Here is a 19,461-nt window from a genome sequence, read left to right as displayed (position 1 = left end):
CTAAGGAACACACCCAGAATTTGCTTTCAAATGGCACCTGACGTGTCATTCTTCCTTTGTGTCCATGTGCTCTCTTCTATGTACAAGAGGTCACTGAAAATGTAAAGAAATGTAAGAGTTTCTTCTACTTAGACACTTTGTTGAAACAGTGGGAAAAGGGAAACAGTTTCATGTTGTGTGATGTCATCCACTGCTTGAAACGTGGGGGTGAGTGCCTCTTATTATTTACTTTATATATTGTACAAGGATAAACCATCCAAACTACCTTAATTTGGCCTTCCCTATTGACTCCAATGCATTTTGCTGAAATTACAAAATTCTGCCCAAATATGCCAATCACAAGCAAAACTTCTCAATTGTGCTCATCAGATCTTAGCTCTTATTCATTTTTTTCATGGAACAAAACTTTTTTCAAATCTAGTGTACAAAATATAAAGTAAGAAATGCAAATATATAATTTATACCACAACTACCATAAGACATGGGCAATGAGTAAATGTTTGGAAATAGAGACTGGGAGAAAAATGTTTTGGATTGGACCTTGCAAGGAATCTGGTGTCTTGCCTAGGAAGTTCTGTACTATGTCTGCTAACCAGCTAAAGTTCTTCTATACACAGTGTTGCTGCAATTGATTTAAAGGTCCTTTGCACTGTGAAGATGGGAAGTGGTCGGTGAGTCAGTACTGTCCTAGGTGTCTGTTGTACTTTACCATCTCTCCCATGTGAGCTGTCGAAGGAATACAATCTTTAAAAACCCATTAGTGACTGGCACCCAACATTACATTTGCATCCCACAACCGGCTAAGGTGGGTGAAATGTCAGCCCACCCTGCCTCTGGGATCCCTCACATGCTTCTGGGGGTGAGGGGGGTGCTACATATGTTTGACATGGAGTTTGGAGTGAGGCATGGTTTGTGTTTTACCTGCTGCTTGTCGTACAGCAAGCGGTATAGTATGTGTCATGCTTTTAAGTGCCTTCATAGGAGGTTGGGCTTCCTCCTGACAAATCTGCACCCAATTTTATCTTTTGCCACATGTGCTCCAAGATAGAGACTCTCATAGTTTAGAGTTTAGAGTTAGGACCGCACTATATAGAGGTGCCTTGGTGGGCGGTGCGGCTTTCACATTTTCTGCAGAAGACGTGTATCTAAACCTCTGGCTGGTGAGTGCATGCTGGCTGATAAGTGTGCTGGGAAACCCTTCTGTGTGCACCTTGCTGTAAAGCTTGTTACAAATTGAGTGTGTTTGCCATTTGTTTTGCATGCTTTTAAGTGAGTCACATACCTTAACTATTTTGAGCAAGCACATACTTGTTATGAACAGGGGGAATACTTTGTGTGTCAATGTCTGTGGTCCCAAACAGCTCTCACTGGTTCCTTCTGCTGACCTCCATGTCACTGGTGAATTCTGCTATGACATTGGAAGTTAGTAGGAGGAACCAGTGAGAGCAGCCAGGAAGTGACAGAGGTCAACACCCCCGAAGTGTCGGTTTCCAGTTGATCTTATGGGAATGAAGTGGAGTTCAGACGCATTGGGAGTGGAAAGAATGCAGAGATAATGGCTCAGTGGTTAGCACTTCTGGAGGTCCCTGGCTCAAATCCCGGTCAGAACACTGTCTGAAGGAGTTTGCATGTTCTCCCTGTGCTTGTGTTGGTTTCCTCCCACACTGTAAAGACATGCTGGAAGGTTAATTGGCTTCTGTCTAAAGTGGCCCTGTATGCGAGATAGGGACATCTTTGATTGTAAGCTCCATGAAGACAGGAACTGATGTGAATGTGTAGTATGCAAAGCGCTGTGTAAATTGTCGGTGCAATATAAATACGTATAATAATATGGTTTAGGTATGTAACAGGGTTACTTTAAAAACACTCTAAAAAAATGAAACTTACAAAAATTGTAAGCTTTTTAGACAAACTTTTTAAAAGTCCATGTAATAGGTTTAACAATGTCTGATGTGACACATCATATGTGTGCTATGTGTTTCCCCCAGTTTAGCAAATCAAAGCCATTATCTTCTTTATTATGTTTGGTTTATCACCTTGTACATCATGTCTCTTATTTCAGTTTCCTTAGAAGACAAAAATGAAATAATAATTGGAGCTACCAATCAGGAGAGTCATTTCCCCATTCTTAAAACTAGAATTATGTTTTTAAAAAGTGTGAGTCAAAACATATCAAGACAGCAGAGCACAGTTCTCTTGTCACTTAGAGACTCATCATGCCTTTTTCCTTAGGAGGGAGACTGCTGGGACTGAAATGAGATTAAATTGCCTATACAGAATGTCACAGCAAAACCTGTCAAGATGGCACATCAAAGCAATTACAGGATGTCACTGGCCCTCCTACAATCCTGTTCTAAAGTTAGAGCTAACAAAAGAATTCTTAGTTACATGAAATAGAAAAGAATGTTTCAGGCACTGAACATTTAATTTAATGGCAACATGATTCATTGGGTTAACACATATCAAAATGGGCTTTCGGAAAGATTTTTTCTTTCTGCCATATCTATTTTTGACCTTTGAGCTTTAAGTACTACACTGTCAAAATACATAACAAGTCTATGGCTTTTAATTTGTGGCATTTTAAATTAAGTGCATTTGAGTATATAAAGGTGTCTACAATATAAAAAGATAATTTTAAACATTTGTAAGCTACACCATTCCCATTACTTAAGTTGCCATAGCCCACATTTCTACTGAATCAATTTTGCAAATTAGAGTATTGATTTTTGGATGTAACTTGCTATACTTTTAACACGTGTCTGTCTTGCTAGGAGATTGCATTAGAGTTTACAGCTGCAGTTTAATCTACTTATATTTTTCCTTCCCTAGTTCCTCCTGATAATGACATTTTTTTAAATAAAACATTTCTGTTTTCATTACATATTTTATTTTACACCCAGTGATGTCATTGTTGGTTATGCATTTAGATGAAGCACTCAGCTCTTGAGGAATGCTGAATTAAGTTTTACTTGCTTAGGAGATACAGCATTATACAGCATATAGAGAAAACTTCCTGTGTAACATAGACAAGCATGCACACAAAAGCTAACATTGCACTACAGCAGTGGCGTAACTAGAGTCACAGGCGCCCGGGGCAGAACAGAATTTTGTGCCCCCCCCCCCCAGGTCTCAGGAAGCTGTCTCCTGCAGAGACCCCCTGAGACCCTGCAGTCTGCCGGATCTCAGGGGGGCTGTGCAGGATCTGTGGGAGTTGGTCGCGGCAAACCCCCACGTACATCCTGCAACCCCCCCCTGAGACTCTGCAGTCTGCCGGATCTCAGGGGGGTTGTGCAGAATCTATGCTGAGCCCTGCCAGCACAGTCGTCCTCCTACCTGGCACGGGAAAACAAGCCTCCTCCGCTGCCTCGGCGCCCAATCATGGTTGCTTCTGGAGCCTCCTCCATCTCCGCCTCTGCCCCACCTCCTCTGCTGCAGTCATCGGCCCTCCCGTCTCCTCCATCTTCAGCCCGCCTCTTCCATCTCCACCGGGTGTCCGCCCCCGTCTCCGCCCCCTGCCACTCCATCCCCGTCTCCTCCTGCTCTCCCATGCAGAGGCGGCTCTATACTTTGTGAGGCCTTAGGCAAAACTCAAACGTGAGGCCCCTCCCCCACTTACACCCACAGGGGTGGGACGCAGAGTACATGGGGTGGGTCGCAGAGTACAGGGGTCTGACGCACAGTACAGCGGTATGATGCAAGGTACAGGGGTATGACGTACTGGAGCTGCACATTGCTGCCGAGGAGCCCGGCTACTGAATCGGGCATCAGAGAGGCAGCTGAACCGGCTTTTCTCCTCCCCGGCTGCTGCAGCTACAAAGCGGCCGGGAGGAGAGAAATGACAGGACGGATCGCCGCCCTTCACTCGTGCATTTTGTGTAACAACCGGGGGGGTCGGTGGCGCCCCCCCCATCCCTGCGCCCGGGGCAAACGCACTGCCGACCCCCTCGGTTGTTACGCCACTGCACTACAGCACCACCTACAGCTCAAAAGACATGACAGTAAAATGTCAGTAATATGGTGATGTATTTCCAACAGTCATCAATTGGTCTCTATGCAATGCAGGGAGATCATGGCTGGTGGGAGGGCATGGCAGGGTGCTGTACATAGCTGCATGCCTCCATACGCCTCTCAAGAGTCCTCAGTCCTGATGCAAGTAGGGGGCTGGAGTTAAGTAGATATCAAAATGCCTTGATAAGTGGATGTCAGTATGGGGGGAGGACGTTCCTAGGAAGGCTACATTTGGATGTAGACTGACTCAAATAACCCCCATATGTAATGCTGAGCCTCAGTGATTGAAAGAACTGAAAACCAATGAATAAAAGGGGTGAGCCCAGGACAGTAAGGCTGGGGGGAAAAGGACAAGGCAAGAAAATGAGGTGGGCTCTATTTGACTCTCTGTAATTTCTGTGAGAAGTTCAAAGTGTTCAGAGAAAACAGAATAAGCAATTTTAGGTATTGAAAGTAGGGCTTAAGTGCAGCTTTAACACTTCAATACACTAAACACAGTACAAAGAGTGCAAAGTTAAGTAACCCTGACCAATCTGATTACAGAGGGATGTCATGTGATTGGTTGCTATGGGTTACCACAGTTTGTTCAAATTAAAAAGGCCTTTATAATTAAAAAAGGACAGTTAGTTACAGTGCCAGTAGTGCTCTGTGCAGGGTTGCATGCAGCTGTTTAGGGGTTAAGGTATTAGTTAGAGGATTAGTTTAAAGTCAGAGCTTAGGGGTTATAGGAAAACTGCATAGACTGCCATAGCTGAGAAAAATGTTGCTCAACTGTTATGTTGCTCCAACGACTTCAGTACTTTACTTTCCTCTGATTTCACTGGCTGCATGCTTCTTAAGGATAAGGGACTCAGAAATCATTGACAACAGAAGCACCCACCAAACTAGCTTTTTCACAAAGAGGTCAGCATTGCATCCTCTATTTTTCTCTCAGTACAAGACTCTTGTGAAGTTAAAGGTCAGAACTAAGGTTGAGGCTGAAGATGTCAAGCGTTATGGTTAGGGTGAGATTAACCACTTGCTGACCAGGTGTTAACACCCCCTTCCTGGCCAGGATATTCTTCTGTATTCAGCGCTGCAGTACTTTGGCTGACATTTATTCCGTCATGCAACGCTGTACTGAAATTAATTTTATACAATTTTTCGGGAACACATAGAGCTTTCTTTTGGTGGTATTTAATCACTACTGGGGGTTTTATGTTTTACTATATTAAGTAAAATTACTGAAAATTTAGAAAAAAAACAGTTTTTTTTACTTTATGTTAGGAAACAATTATTATTATTACCCATGTTTTTGGTAAAATATAAAAGACAGGGTCACGTTGGGTAAATAGACACCTAACACGTCAAGCCTTAAAATTGCATGCACCCGCGAAATTGCAAAAAACTACCATACCCAAAATTGACCATAGGTGATGCTTTAAGATCTTTTACCGCTCATCAGTTTATTGTTATCAGTGATTAATGGCCCTAGAATTATTGCTCTCACTGTAATGTTCGTGGCGATATGTAACATGTGCGGCATAATGGGCGAAATCGTCATTTTCGCACGTATGCGCACCCGAAGCATTTTTGCACCATGTATGTATGGGTGGAGACTTTAAAACATTTTTTGTGTTTTTTTAAATTCTTTTTTTTTCCACTTAACGTTATTGTTATCACATAGGGGCTAAGAAATCCTCTATGTGATAGCAAAGAGATGTGATAGGTCCTCTTTATGGAGATATCAGGGGTCTTTCCACGACCCCTAATGTCACCTTGGGACCCCCAAAGAAGCTGATGAAGCAGAGATCTGCTTCATCAGCTTCTCAAGCTGGAGACTGACACAAATATGTGGAAGTGATGTAATATACATCACTTCCGCATTCTGACACCCGAGAGGGGATGGAGGGAGATTGTGTACTGATCCCCCTCTGATCCCCTTTCACAGAGCTACTATGCCGGTCCTGGGCTCGCACTGGGCACAGCAGAGGGGGCCGCGGAGGTGGGGGGCTGCACCGATCAGCACTTTATACAAGCGATCCGCCGGCTCTATAGCCGGTGAATCGCTTGTATGTAAACAGGCATCGCTGCCTGTTTTCAAATTTAGCCAGTTTCACGCTTGCGCATTCTGCATGCGAGTGGGCGGGGCCAACAAATGGCTGTAACAGGCCGTCTTTTGACGGCCTGTTACATCCATGAAGCTCTTGACCAGCCATTTTTTTTTATAACGGCCGGCTGGGAGGCGGTTAAAGAGTAAATCCACTTTTGTTGAGAAAAAAGCCTCTGGGTGATCAGTGTACATTACAAGGATTTTACCACAACTTTGTTGCAGTTTCCTACCTGTTTCTCTCCTGAAGGTCACCATATTGCATTGATTTTTTTGGACAAATTTAGAACATTACAGCAGCTACAGTTTTAAATCGAAAGGTCATTTTTAATTGCATTACATTACAAAATGGCCTGTGCAACAAATATATAAGTTATATTCATTTTTTAAAGATTTTTTTCATTTTCATATGTTTTAAAGTGAAGTTATCCTTTAAACAATAGCACAGGTTAAGTTTTCAAGGTTGTTGTTAAGTGTTGGTGTTTGTTACATGTCAGGGTTAAAGGTGACAAAAAACACTAACCCTTGGTTCCTGTGTTACATGTCAGGGTCAAAGGTGACAAAAAACACTAACCCTTGGTTCCTGTGTTACATGTCAGGGTTAAAGGTGACAAAAAACACTAACCCTTGGTTCCTGTGTTACATATCAGGGTTAAAGGTGACAAAAAACACTAACCCTTGGTTCCTGTGTTACATGTCAGGGTTAAAGGTGACAAAAAACACTAACCCTTGGTTCGTGTGTTACGTGTCAGGGTTAAAGGTGACAAAAAACACTAACCCTTGGTTCGTGTGTTATGTGTCAGGGTTAAAGGTGACAAAAAAACACTAACCCTTGGTTCCTGTGTTACGTGTCAGGGTTAAAGGTGACAAAAAGCACTAACCCTTGGTTCCTGTGTTACGTGTCAGGGTTAAAGGTGACAAAAAGCACTAACCCTTGGTTCCTGGCACTGAAACCCAATGTTAAAAAGCTTCCAAGTACCATAAACAAATCTGAATGTTTACATGCATTTTGGTGCATTGGTGCATTTAAAATAGTTTCCTTCATGCACCTGAAAATGCATATAAAATGACTGCATATAAAAAAGCATCTATCTAGAAGCAAGATGTGAATATAACCATTGGAATTCATTAGATGCATATACAGTATATACTGTATGTGTTTACAAAAGCTTTTTAAACCCGTATAAAAGCATCTATCTGCACATATGTAAATGAAGCCTTAGGCCCCGTTCCCACTGCGCGATATGCAAATCGCTTAATGTGAACGGGGCTTTAGTGTTGACAGACAAAGTTTTTTTTTATTCAGAGTTCTCGCTACGTGCAAAATATTTTTTAGCCACACCTCTATCTATGTACATGTGCCTTGTTTTAAATAAAATGGATGTTAGTGAAGTCATCTGATAACTAAACGTCAGAGAAATTAACATAATAATGGTATTGTTTAGCATGTACACTTCTGAATGATCCCTTGGACTGAAATGTGAATGCAACGGTGTATGATCTTATGTAAAGTTCAGTTAATACTTCATACAAAAATCATCTCCTCCATAATTCCAAAATCATATCCTCAATTATTCCACTATAGCCTGAATAAAGTGGAAATTGTATATAGCCTATCCTTAGCCAATCAGCTGCTGTCACAGTTTGAATATTCTGACAGCAGCACACCTGCGATTGTCAGAATACAATAGCCTGGCAGGTGTTAGCGTGGATGGAATAGAATAGCCTGGCGGTTGTTAGCGTGGATGGTGGAATCCAGAGTTTTTCCCATGGGCTGAATAAGAATAAACTCCCAATGTATGGCCAGCGTAATACAGACCAGTGATTTCTGTTCTTTCTACTTGTACATGGTAACTGGTCTTGTATCTACTCCCTCCTGTAGTATTCTGCACACAGCCTGTAGTGGGTGCACTTGCTAGGTCCCTGCTACAGCTCTGCTCTCTGCACAGTCTATGTGCAACAGAGCGATAACGTCACCGCTACTTGTACGAGGTAATACCTGTGTTTTCAAAGCCATTTGATGCATTCAGATTTAGATCATCTGGGGCTTTTGAGGAATATATTTAAATTAACTTTCTCATTTCAGTTTTTTGAGGATACTGACCCAGTGCAAGCATGTAATAATGACGTTTGAATTGTCACTGAATCATGTTTACTATAAAGAACTAAAGTGTTGATCCCTCCAAGCGTGCAGTTAAACTATAGTAAATGGGCTTGCAATGTGTCAGCTTTTTTATAAGACAATTATAATTGAAGTATATCTCTAGGCAGAAATGTTGTATTCGTTTTGGATATAGTAGGGAATGCGAACTCGACCCCCTGTCAAAAACACTTGACAGGGGGTCGAACACCCCCTGTCAAGTGTTTTTTTTGCAATATGTATCCCAATTGGAGAGAATGACTCATCTGTTTGTATTGGTGACTATTGTCAATGAGAAAGAAAGGGGTAAGCCTAAAAACATTTTAGAGTTTTCACCAGAACAAGAGGTAAGGGGAAATCTTCCAATGGGGACACCTGTTCCGAGGATAACTAAGAGGGGAATACCCTTCACTTAAGGAGATTTCACCTAGCATCCTCTTGTGACCCTGGATTTACTGAGCTTGAAGAAAGCTATTGTTAACATGTGTACAGTGAAAACCAGTTCATCTTTTACTTCTATCCCAACATCCACCATATGGAGAAAAAGCACTTCTAAGTATGGAGAATCAAGTATCTTTCTTGCCTACGTAGCGCCCCCCTGACCTCCAGAGGCCTGAGGTGGACCCCAAAGGCACGGAGGGCTGACATTTCACTCTCAGGGGCACATCCTTAGCCAACGAAGGAACATGTGATCAAGAAGTTGGGCGCCAGTCACTTTAAGTGCCTTTTTAAATGCTTTATTGAGAACAGCATAGCTGGGAGAAAGTGTATAGGGCTTCAGACATCCATAGCAAAAATAGGAACTAGACTCACCAATCCCTTCAGGCTTCCACAGTGCAGAATCTTTAGGAGAACAGGCTAACACTGGGCAATAGAGCAACAGGTGAATAGGGATGATATCTTCCATGGGAGAGACACTACATTGTTCCTGAGGTCAATGTCAGCTCCTGGTACCTCCATCAGTCAGGCTTCTATGGTTCTCCTCTCCAGACAATTCTAGACCCCTCCTGGGTCCACATGTGGCCTCCTCCAGGCCTGAGGCCTAGTTAGCTTCTCCAACATTGTGCATCCACCCCCCCCCCCCCCCTCCCCCAGACGAAGCCTGGGGGCGGACTGGAACTGAGCACATGGCAATCCCCTGAGTATTTATGCACTCCCCCAGCATGCACCACTGGCCATGAAACTCCCAGTGATTGGCTGGTGAGGCAAAGACAATCATGATGCTCCTCTATTGGCTGACCCCCTCTGCAGCAGGGCCACACCCCACTCAGGCAGGTAAAATCAACAGCAGAACACCTGAAATTAATCAGATAATAACCAACTACAAATCAGCTAGACTGTTTACAGTGCCTAGCAAAGCTAAATTTCTAGTAGCCACTTCACTGAGGGTGGTAGGAGCTACACCTGCATCACCGCATTGCAGCTATTAGTGCCTAAACTAGGGCTGTACCAATTTGTACGAGCGGCTGACTGAGTGTAAAGAGGAAGCATGGAGCCGACTTTCTGGCCAATCAGGAAGTGAAGGGGCGTGTACCAATCAGGAAGAGGAAGCCGGGCAGCGAGTCATTACCCAACCCCCCCCCGGTTTCCTGATTGGCCAGAAAGCCAGCTCCATTGTCCATTGTGACAAGGGAGCATGATGGAGCCGGCTTTTTCGGCCAATCAGGAAGCTGGGCAGAGTGTAATGACTCACCGCCCAGCTTCCTAATACTGGAAGTTCTGGTATCGGGGGTAAGTATCGGAGCATTTGTGCATGTACGAGTACTCCCCCAAATACTTAATATTGGCACCGATGCCGATACTAGTATTGGTATCTGTGCATCCCTAATAAGTACCTTATTTTGCTAGACAGCTTGACATGTTATAAGAAGTAGAAAAAACTGGATCTACTGGCAGGATCAATAGGTAATAAAACTATGTTACAGAAGGATGCAGGAAAACTAACACTGGTGTGTTAATGCTAGTGACTTATATATGATGTATTTTTTTTTTTTTTGCCTAAAGTTACACTTGAAATAAAAAAAATGAAAATACATTAAAAGGGTAATTCAGAAAGCTGCCGAAGGATCCAGCCGTAGCTTCGGCTGATCCTTCGATTCGCTTCGGTTGCTATTCACAATGGCACGTAGAGCAGCCGAAGGTGGCCGACCGGCTCAGCCGAGCTGAAGGCATATGCTTCGGCTCGACCGAGCCGAAGTGACAGCGGAAGCGGCCTTTCGTCCCGCAAACAACAGTTGGGCGGAGTCAGCTGTGATCTCAACGGGGCTCGGCCACGTTGTAACAATATCAACTGGGCGGAGTCGGTCTTGACACCCAGTTGTTATTCATTGGCTGGGACCTGCTAGGAGATTCTAGCAGGTGGCGGCCAATAGGAAACAGTTGGGTGGAGTTAGCTGTCACTGCTAGCTCCTCCCATTAAAAAATTTAAATCTTTTTTATTTGAAAATTTTACTATTTATTTACATTTTTTTTAAAAATTTCAACCTTTTTTTTTCTTTGACTATTTTCATTGATTTTCTATTCTGCTCGGTACCATGGAGGTGCCGAGCCGAATGCCACTCGGCGGCATTCGACTATTCACTCACTGCCGTTCGGCCCCTATGTGAATGTTGGATTGGCTGAGTCGAAGTCCTTCTGCAAATGACTGAGCCGATGTACAGCTGATTTCAGCCGATGTACGGCTGAAATCAGCCGTACTGAGCCGAAGTAAATAGCCGAACGACGTTCAGCTCACTTCACTTCAGCTGGGTTATTCACTCAGCTGCCTTTGGCAGCTGTGTGAATAACCCCCTAAATGTTTTTAATGGACTCATTACTGTATTCATTTATTTTATTATTAAAAATATTAAAATATCCAGTTTACTGGAACTGTGTATGCCATTGTAATTTATATTGCTAAAGTTATGATGTCATATGTATGCTGTTCTGGTTTTTGCTTCTCATGTATGCATTTGACATATTTTCTCTGTGTGGAAAGGTCATCAGTTAGTTCCCATTCACATCTAGGTGACAGTGTTTTCCCGCATATTATTGCATGTTTTTGCCTAGCGTTGTTGAACTTTTGTTCGTGTTTTTGCGTGCATCTGACATGGGTACATTAGGTCACACTTTTCAGCTGGCAGATTGTGTGACATTATTGTAAACAGAAAAATGTGTGCAAACATGCGCAAAAACACTTGTGTTGCGCATTTCCAGGCATTTCCATTGAAGTCTATGGGGCCAAACGTGCAAAAAAATGAAGAAAAGTAGCTAATGTACTTTTTCAACTGACAGGTGTTTTTCTGCAAGTGACAAAACTCTCAAATGTGAACAGGGGTCATAGAAAACAATGGGATTCCGTGTATTGAGCATTTTATAGCTCCAAGATTTGAACTACAAAACACCTAGGTGTGAACCAGGACGTGCGTTGCATTTCTCTCGAGGCTCAGGCAGTCATTTTTGCTTCTCTAATTTTCTTATTTTAAGTCTAAGCATTTTGTATTGTTTTATTGCTGTTGATGTTTACACAGACATTTATTATATGGTACGGACCGTTAACAATTCCATCTCACCTGTTTGCACAATTTTGCTATATCTGTAATAGACTCTTATCACCAGACTGTGTTATGTCATGTGATGATGTTTTTTCCAACTCTGTGTCATTTATTTACTGTGTGTTTATCTTTTTTTGTACTGTTGTGCAAATTATACTATCTATATCTATCTATATCTATCTATATCTATAGATAGATATAGATAGATATAGATATATATATAAAAGTAATGAAAATACATTAAAAGGGTAATTCAGAAAGCTGCCGAAGGATCCAGCCGTAGCTTCGGCTGATCCTTCGATTCGCTTCGGTTGCTATTCACAATGGCACGTAGAGCAGCCGAAGGTGGCCGACCGGCTCAGCCGAGCTGAAGGCATATGCTTCGGCTCGACCGAGCCGAAGTGACAGCGGAAGCGGCCTTTCGTCCCGCAAACAACAGTTGGGCGGAGTCAGCTGTGATCTCAACGGGGCTCGGCCACGTTGTAACAATATCAACTGGGCGGAGTCGGTCTTGACACCCAGTTGTTATTCATTGGCTGGGACCTGCTAGGAGATTCTAGCAGGTGGCGGCCAATAGGAAACAGTTGGGTGGAGTTAGCTGTCACTGCTAGCTCCTCCCATTAAAAAATTTAAATCTTTTTTATTTGAAAATTTTACTATTTATTTACATTTTTTTTAAAAATTTCAACCTTTTTTTTTCTTTGACTATTTTCATTGATTTTCTATTCTGCTCGGTACCATGGAGGTGCCGAGCCGAATGCCACTCGGCGGCATTCGACTATTCACTCACTGCCGTTCGGCCCCTATGTGAATGTTGGATTGGCTGAGTCGAAGTCCTTCTGCAAATGACTGAGCCGATGTACAGCTGATTTCAGCCGATGTACGGCTGAAATCAGCCGTACTGAGCCGAAGTAAATAGCCGAACGACGTTCAGCTCACTTCACTTCAGCTGGGTTATTCACTCAGCTGCCTTTGGCAGCTGTGTGAATAACCCCCTAAATGTTTTTAATGGACTCATTACTGTATTCATTTATTTTATTATTAAAAATATTAAAATATCCAGTTTACTGGAACTGTGTATGCCATTGTAATTTATATTGCTAAAGTTATGATGTCATATGTATGCTGTTCTGGTTTTTGCTTCTCATGTATGCATTTGACATATTTTCTCTGTGTGGAAAGGTCATCAGTTAGTTCCCATTCACATCTAGGTGACAGTGTTTTCCCGCATATTATTGCATGTTTTTGCCTAGCGTTGTTGAACTTTTGTTCGTGTTTTTGCGTGCATCTGACATGGGTACATTAGGTCACACTTTTCAGCTGGCAGATTGTGTGACATTATTGTAAACAGAAAAATGTGTGCAAACATGCGCAAAAACACTTGTGTTGCGCATTTCCAGGCATTTCCATTGAAGTCTATGGGGCCAAACGTGCAAAAAAATGAAGAAAAGTAGCTAATGTACTTTTTCAACTGACAGGTGTTTTTCTGCAAGTGACAAAACTCTCAAATGTGAACAGGGGTCATAGAAAACAATGGGATTCCGTGTATTGAGCATTTTATAGCTCCAAGATTTGAACTACAAACCACCTAGGTGTGAACCAGGACGTGCGTTGCATTTCTCTCGAGGCTCAGGCAGTCATTTTTGCTTCTCTAATTTTCTTATTTTAAGTCTAAGCATTTTGTATTGTTTTATTGCTGTTGATGTTTACACAGACATTTATTATATGGTACGGACCGTTAACAATTCCATCTCACCTGTTTGCACAATTTTGCTATATCTGTAATAGACTCTTATCACCAGACTGTGTTATGTCATGTGATGATGTTTTTTCCAACTCTGTGTCATTTATTTACTGTGTGTTTATCTTTTTTTGTACTGTTGTGCAAATTATACTATCTATATCTATCTATATCTATCTATATCTATAGATAGATATAGATAGATATAGATATATATATAAAAGTATTGATATATTATATAAAATGTTTTGGAGAAAAAAATATTAAAGATAAGAATATACAAGACACTTGTTCCACTACTGCATTTGTTTAGTGAAAAGGGTTAACTGGCACAATTTTGTTCATGTCCCCAAAAGACCTACTAACATAAACGCATATATATTTGCTCTCTCTAAAATCAAAGTGAAAGCCACTCCACTTATTTTCACACGCACATTAAAATAGATGATTTGGCCCGTCTACATATATAATGGTACTCAAATATGCTGCCTTTGTAGCTATGGTAACTGATCCATTATTATCTCCGTTACAGTATTCTTAGCCCATAGCCTGAAAAAATCAAGCTGACCAGAGATATCATGAGCTATTACTTTGTCATATGGTCGAGCACAGCAAAACAGCAGTCAGTTGCAGTGTTTATTCTATGTGCGGTTGACAATGTGACCTGCTGTAAAGAGACAGAAAGGGCTGGAAAGGACAAAGCACACAGCAAGGTAACTTCAGTGTGCCAGTGATGATGACGGGTGAATAGCTGGCTGGTGTAAGCGACCATCCGCGTGGTGACGTAAGATGGAGCATTGGAGCATGAAGGGGGGGCTCTCAGTACTTGATTAAAAAAATTGATAGAATTGTATTGTATCTGGTCAGCTAAAGACATCACAGAATCAGTATCCCAGGCATTAGTTTGAGCTATAGATTTAGAAAAAAGGAATGACACAAATACAACAGAAGCTTTGACCTTGAGTTATTCAGATGAAAAAAACATAAACAAATCAGACAGCCTGATTCAAAGAATCTGATCTGTTTAATAAAGCTGGTGTACATATAATCTTTGGGTGCTAAATGAAGCTAGGCATTAGGATGCAGGTATCGCTTGTTGCTATAGACAGGCATATGGTGTCTGCTTGATGTCATGTGCAGTGGCTGCAGCAGGTAAGGTAACAAACATGTGGCAAGGGAGGATGAGCAGATAGACTTTGGTCCATATGCAGAGCAGCAAGTCACAGAGGGGAGTGTTTGCCACCGAGGGAGGTGTGTGCGGACGCTCTATAATCGGGGTAAAGCATTCAGGATTCAGGCTTACATGCTGAAAACACAGAAGAGCAGAGAGGGTGTGGCACAGGGAGGTAGTTCATAGAGATTCCCTGTGTATCAAACTGCTTGTAATGCTGATGCTGCCTCTTCCTCTGCTAAGCCACTGACAGGTCTGCCCTGGAGCTCCTGACAATAATAACAGTGCCTGAAGTAGGAAAAGATGATCAGCACGCAACGCCGGCACACCTTTTCACTCTAGGTTTACCAATCCACAGTTCAACAGCATCATCTGACAGTCATCTCTAACTGGTGAGTCTTTTGTTACATCTGTAATATTGTTTTGCACTGTTGCAAATACTGACTGATAATTTAATTCATCTCTACAAATACAATTAACTTTTACGGCAGCGGCATATACAAAACTCAACCGGTGCCGAGACAGTATTAAAATATGTTGGTTTATTTTTCAAAGTGCTAATCAGTTTAGGTAAACAATTTTCTGCTATACGGTAAAACAAAACACTCATACTGGCAGAGAACAGCAATGTTTGTGTACAAAGAAGGAAAATAAATAATGTTTGAAAGTTTTTGTTTAATCAGATATTACGAGCATAGCGCATGAATGTCTTGCACATGCAAAGTTTGCATTGTGGGATTTTCCTGTCCTGGAAGGCCAAGGAATATCTGACCTGAAGTGAATTAATAATCATTTAATCCCTCAGCATGTAATATTTTTTACCCTTGAACTTTGCAGTCATGGCCAGGCATGTGAATGCGAACAGGCTGAGCCTTTAAGGGGCATACAGGCATTTTCTTCATGGAATTAACTACATGCTATTTGAAATGATCTGACTTTTAAATTTTGCTGCTGGTCAGTAAGAGCCAAACGTGCATAGATGTAGTGAAACTATGCCCTCATGGGTGAGAAGCTTTGTGCAAGCTAAAAGTTAAACAGATGAAGATTAAACAGATTGCAGTCAATAAGTAGCTTACTGTTTCTGTGTTCTCCAGTACACGTGAGATCAGAGATTCCCTATCATGGCATGTCAAAAATCTGCCAATAAAAATATATAGATTAAAACAGCTTTGACAGTTCCAATAAAAATAACGTATTTATATTTTTAATTCTTGACATAAATGATAGCAATTAGTTTGGACTGTGGACAATTTATCTGATAGCATACTAAACATATTATGCATTTCACTTTTAAGTAACTCTTTTTAAACTGATATTACAGTAATAAATGATATGTGAAGCTTGCTTCTTTGCTATTTATCATAAATGCAGTAATTTGGTGCTCGGTATCAAGGGAACCTGAACAAACATGGACCATGTTAGGCACAATAAAAATTGTTATGTTCACACTGCTCACAAACCCATCTACTTTTGTATTATGATCAAAAGGAATATATTGCACTACCTGTCCTCATAATAAATGTGTGATATAATTTGCTTTTAATCTTTTAATCTCCTTAAATAGAACTGCCCACAGCCTATAAGGGGCATTTGTGTGATATAATGTGAATTTTCTGGCTATATGGAGTAAATAACATGTGAATTGGCAAGAGCTTTAGATGTAACCTTGTTGAATAAGGCAGTGCAAAAGGCGACTTTACTGCCTTCATAGCAGTCAAGATCATTTTTGATTGGTACCTAAACACAACAGGCAAAGAGATTGCAGTTTAATATGCTCAAATCAGTCAAAGCAATTTTTTATTGATTGTTGAGTACTTTCTATATAGCCACTGCTCTTTGAGGTCATTTACTGAAAAGCTTGCTATTATATTATATATTATATTTATATTATATATATTAATAAGGCAAAATATGGGGCAAGAAGTGCAGTCCACAACAAAAATCATTAGTCATTATTATCTGCCTACACTAAACTAATGAAGGTGACTAGAGGATTGGTTACAGGGAATAGCTGCTGATCATGGCTATATGCTTACTAGGGCTTATTATATGTTATATAAGATGTGGTTTTCTAAGCCAACATAATCACATAGATACATTCATGGTCACATATGTTTAAAAGTCCAACCTTGAAAACATGCTGGTTAAGCTGTTTAGTCATACTGAAGACAAATATATAATGTTTATATCAATTCAATTTATGCCATACTACCATATTATAATAAAAACAAAGACATGACTCGGCTGCTAAGTACACTCTAGAACAACTCTTTTTTCATAAATGCTTCCCTTGATTTTTTGCTTATTTTCAATTCTTTGGTGTTTACCAACCATTTTTGTCTTGAGAAAAAAGCTTGATATATTTCAAAGTGTAGATTGCTAATTTTATTACTATTAAAAATAGTTTAAAACAAAACTTCATAATTATTATATCTCTTAATGTTAATGTTAGTGTTAATAAAATCCAATTTTGCAGCATTCTTCTTTGCACTATAGTGTTCTTGATGTTGAGCAATGCATATGACTAATATAAGCATGAGTATAACAATCACTACAGGGGCATTGCATTCTGCATTTTCATTTAATGGGAGCTGGATGGAAGGATATATTTGTTTATTTAATAGCACATAGAAGCACCAACAACGGAAAGAAAGTTGAAAATAAAAGCCAATTTAAAAACGATAGATCTGTCTCGTAAAAAAGCAAAATGGGAAAAGTTGAAAATTAAATCTTATTTAAAAGTGAGAGAGCAATGTGCAAAATATAGTAATCCATAGTAACCAATGGACAATCTTTCATTTAACTAATCTAACTAAAATAACCTAAATTATGTTTGCTTCATTTGGTTTATTGTGCTTTTTGTGCTGTCCTATTACAGAAGCCCAACTGTTTTTTCAGTGCAAAAATATGCACTTTTGTATGCCTAATTGCACAGATATGAGAGGGTACTACTCTGAGTGTTCCTTCCAATGGTTTCTACATGGTGGTGTGACAAATTATTGAAGTTAAGCATCATTTGTTAGAAACTGAATTATTATATGTTACGCTATGTAGAATGAGAAAAAAAGTTCAGCTATTTGATGGAATATAGAGCAGCATTGTCTAGGGAAGGGATGGGCACAGACATGGCAATAATAAATTAAACACGTTTATACCACCTTTTATAAGCCACATAGCCCAAGAATCCTAAAATACTAACAGTGGTGAGTTTTCCAGAGACTGGCATTCTGAAAGCCTATAATTTATACAAAAGCAGTTAGGTCTATAGAAACCGCTATTTGGATGGCAGCTGTCCACTTTCTATTTCCAACATGCCTGATACTCTCCATATTTATTTAAAGCTCCCCTGTGGTTCATTCCCAAAGATCTGACCATTGGGCTAGGAATGTCCAACATATGGCAGTTTAGAAGGGGCGATGAGCACATATGTTTGGCTTCCGCCAACAGCACTACAGAGCAGAAAGATTTAACTGTACTGTACAGTACACTGCTGTATTGCGGTAAACTGACTGTACACTGCTGTGCCGTTTGACCCAAACAGTGCATGAAAATGTGCATTGCCTGTAATTGAGCTCACATTGAGCCTTCTTGCCTACTTACCAGTAGACATGAGCGTAACCCAAGTAAGCAGCCTAAGAAACATGTGCTGAGTACTCTTATGCATCCAGTGCCCTTGTGTTCTCAACCCTATCCATCTCTAACAGAGTTGTATTTTTTTAGAAACCCTTAGTCATAAATGAATGGAGCATAATTTGAAAAATCGTTATTTCAACTACATTCACTGGCCATCTGCTGGTATGTATCCCCTTTTACACGAATTACAATTGTTAGAGGCAACCATTGCTGGTAGTAGATGCCAACATATGTAAATAAGGTGTCTTCCTGTGCAGAGATGCTGTATTGCAGGGAGCATTGACATAAGATGATGGAGCAGTATTGAGCACAACTGGTCTGTATAAAAGACAATAGTGAATCACAAATTAATCATTGATTCAGCAAATTCGAAAATAAAACTTTGACTTTTGCTGGTGAATGTCATATTAGTTGTATTATGAATGTGGCAAAGCTTAATGAGATTTGGATTTCATATTAAAGAATTGTAAATCTACATTTTGGAGGTTGGGGTGTTAGTGAATGTGGGCTAATACCTAAGTGAATGGAGAAATTGGTTTTATCACTGCAGGAAATCGTTCTAAGCTGGAATAGTGTCAAATGTAATTAATAATGTGTCCTATTGGTTTTTAACCCTTGGGAAAGAGAATCTCTTGTTTTGGGTACCTCTCTCTGAGTCTTTTAACCACTTCAAGACCAGGTGTTTAGACCCCCTTCCTGGCCAGGCCATTTTTCAGTATTCAGCGCTGCGATACTTTGACTGACGTTTATTCCGTCATGCAACGCTGTACTGAAATTAATTTTATACCATTTTTTGGGGACAGATAGAGCTTTATTTTGGTGGTATTTAATCACCACTAAGGGTTTTATTTTTTTATTATAATTAGGAAAAATTACTGAAAATTTTGAAAAAAAAACGTTTTTTGTAACATTATGTTAGGAAACATTTATTATTACCCAGTTTTTTGGTCAAATATAAAAGATCAGGTCACGTTGGTTAAATAGACACCAAACATGTCAAGCTTTAAAATTGCGCGCACCCGCGACATCGCAGAAAACGACGGCAACCAAAATTGGCCATAGGCGACACTTTAAACGTTTTTACCGCTCATCAGTTTAGTGTTATCAGTGATTGATGGCCCTAGACTTATTGCTCTCACTCCGACG

At 40.6% G+C, this 19,461-nt stretch overlaps 1 protein-coding gene across 7 annotated transcripts in view; it reads left to right on the top strand.

The window, feature by feature from the left end:
• Positions 1-14,079: 14,079 nt before the first annotated feature.
• The window catches only part of SLC24A2 (solute carrier family 24 member 2), a 133,605-nt gene continuing 128,223 nt past the window's right edge, over positions 14,080-19,461 (top strand). For 4 of the 7 annotated variants that reach the window (XM_018556877.1, XM_018556875.1, XM_018556876.1 and 1 more), the window contains exon 1: positions 14,673-15,074. The gene's annotated coding sequence lies outside the window, so the exon portion shown is untranslated. The other 3 variants (XM_018556873.1, XM_018556872.1, XM_018556874.1) reach the window with 3 other exon arrangements.

Source organism: Nanorana parkeri, unplaced genomic scaffold, assembly GCF_000935625.1.
Source record: "Nanorana parkeri isolate BGI_ZX_2015 unplaced genomic scaffold, ASM93562v1 scaffold256, whole genome shotgun sequence".
In the NCBI taxonomy this organism is placed as follows: Eukaryota; Metazoa; Chordata; class Amphibia; order Anura; family Dicroglossidae; genus Nanorana; species Nanorana parkeri.
Note: the sequence above shows the minus strand (reverse complement) of the source record. Positions and strands in the feature narration are given on the sequence as shown.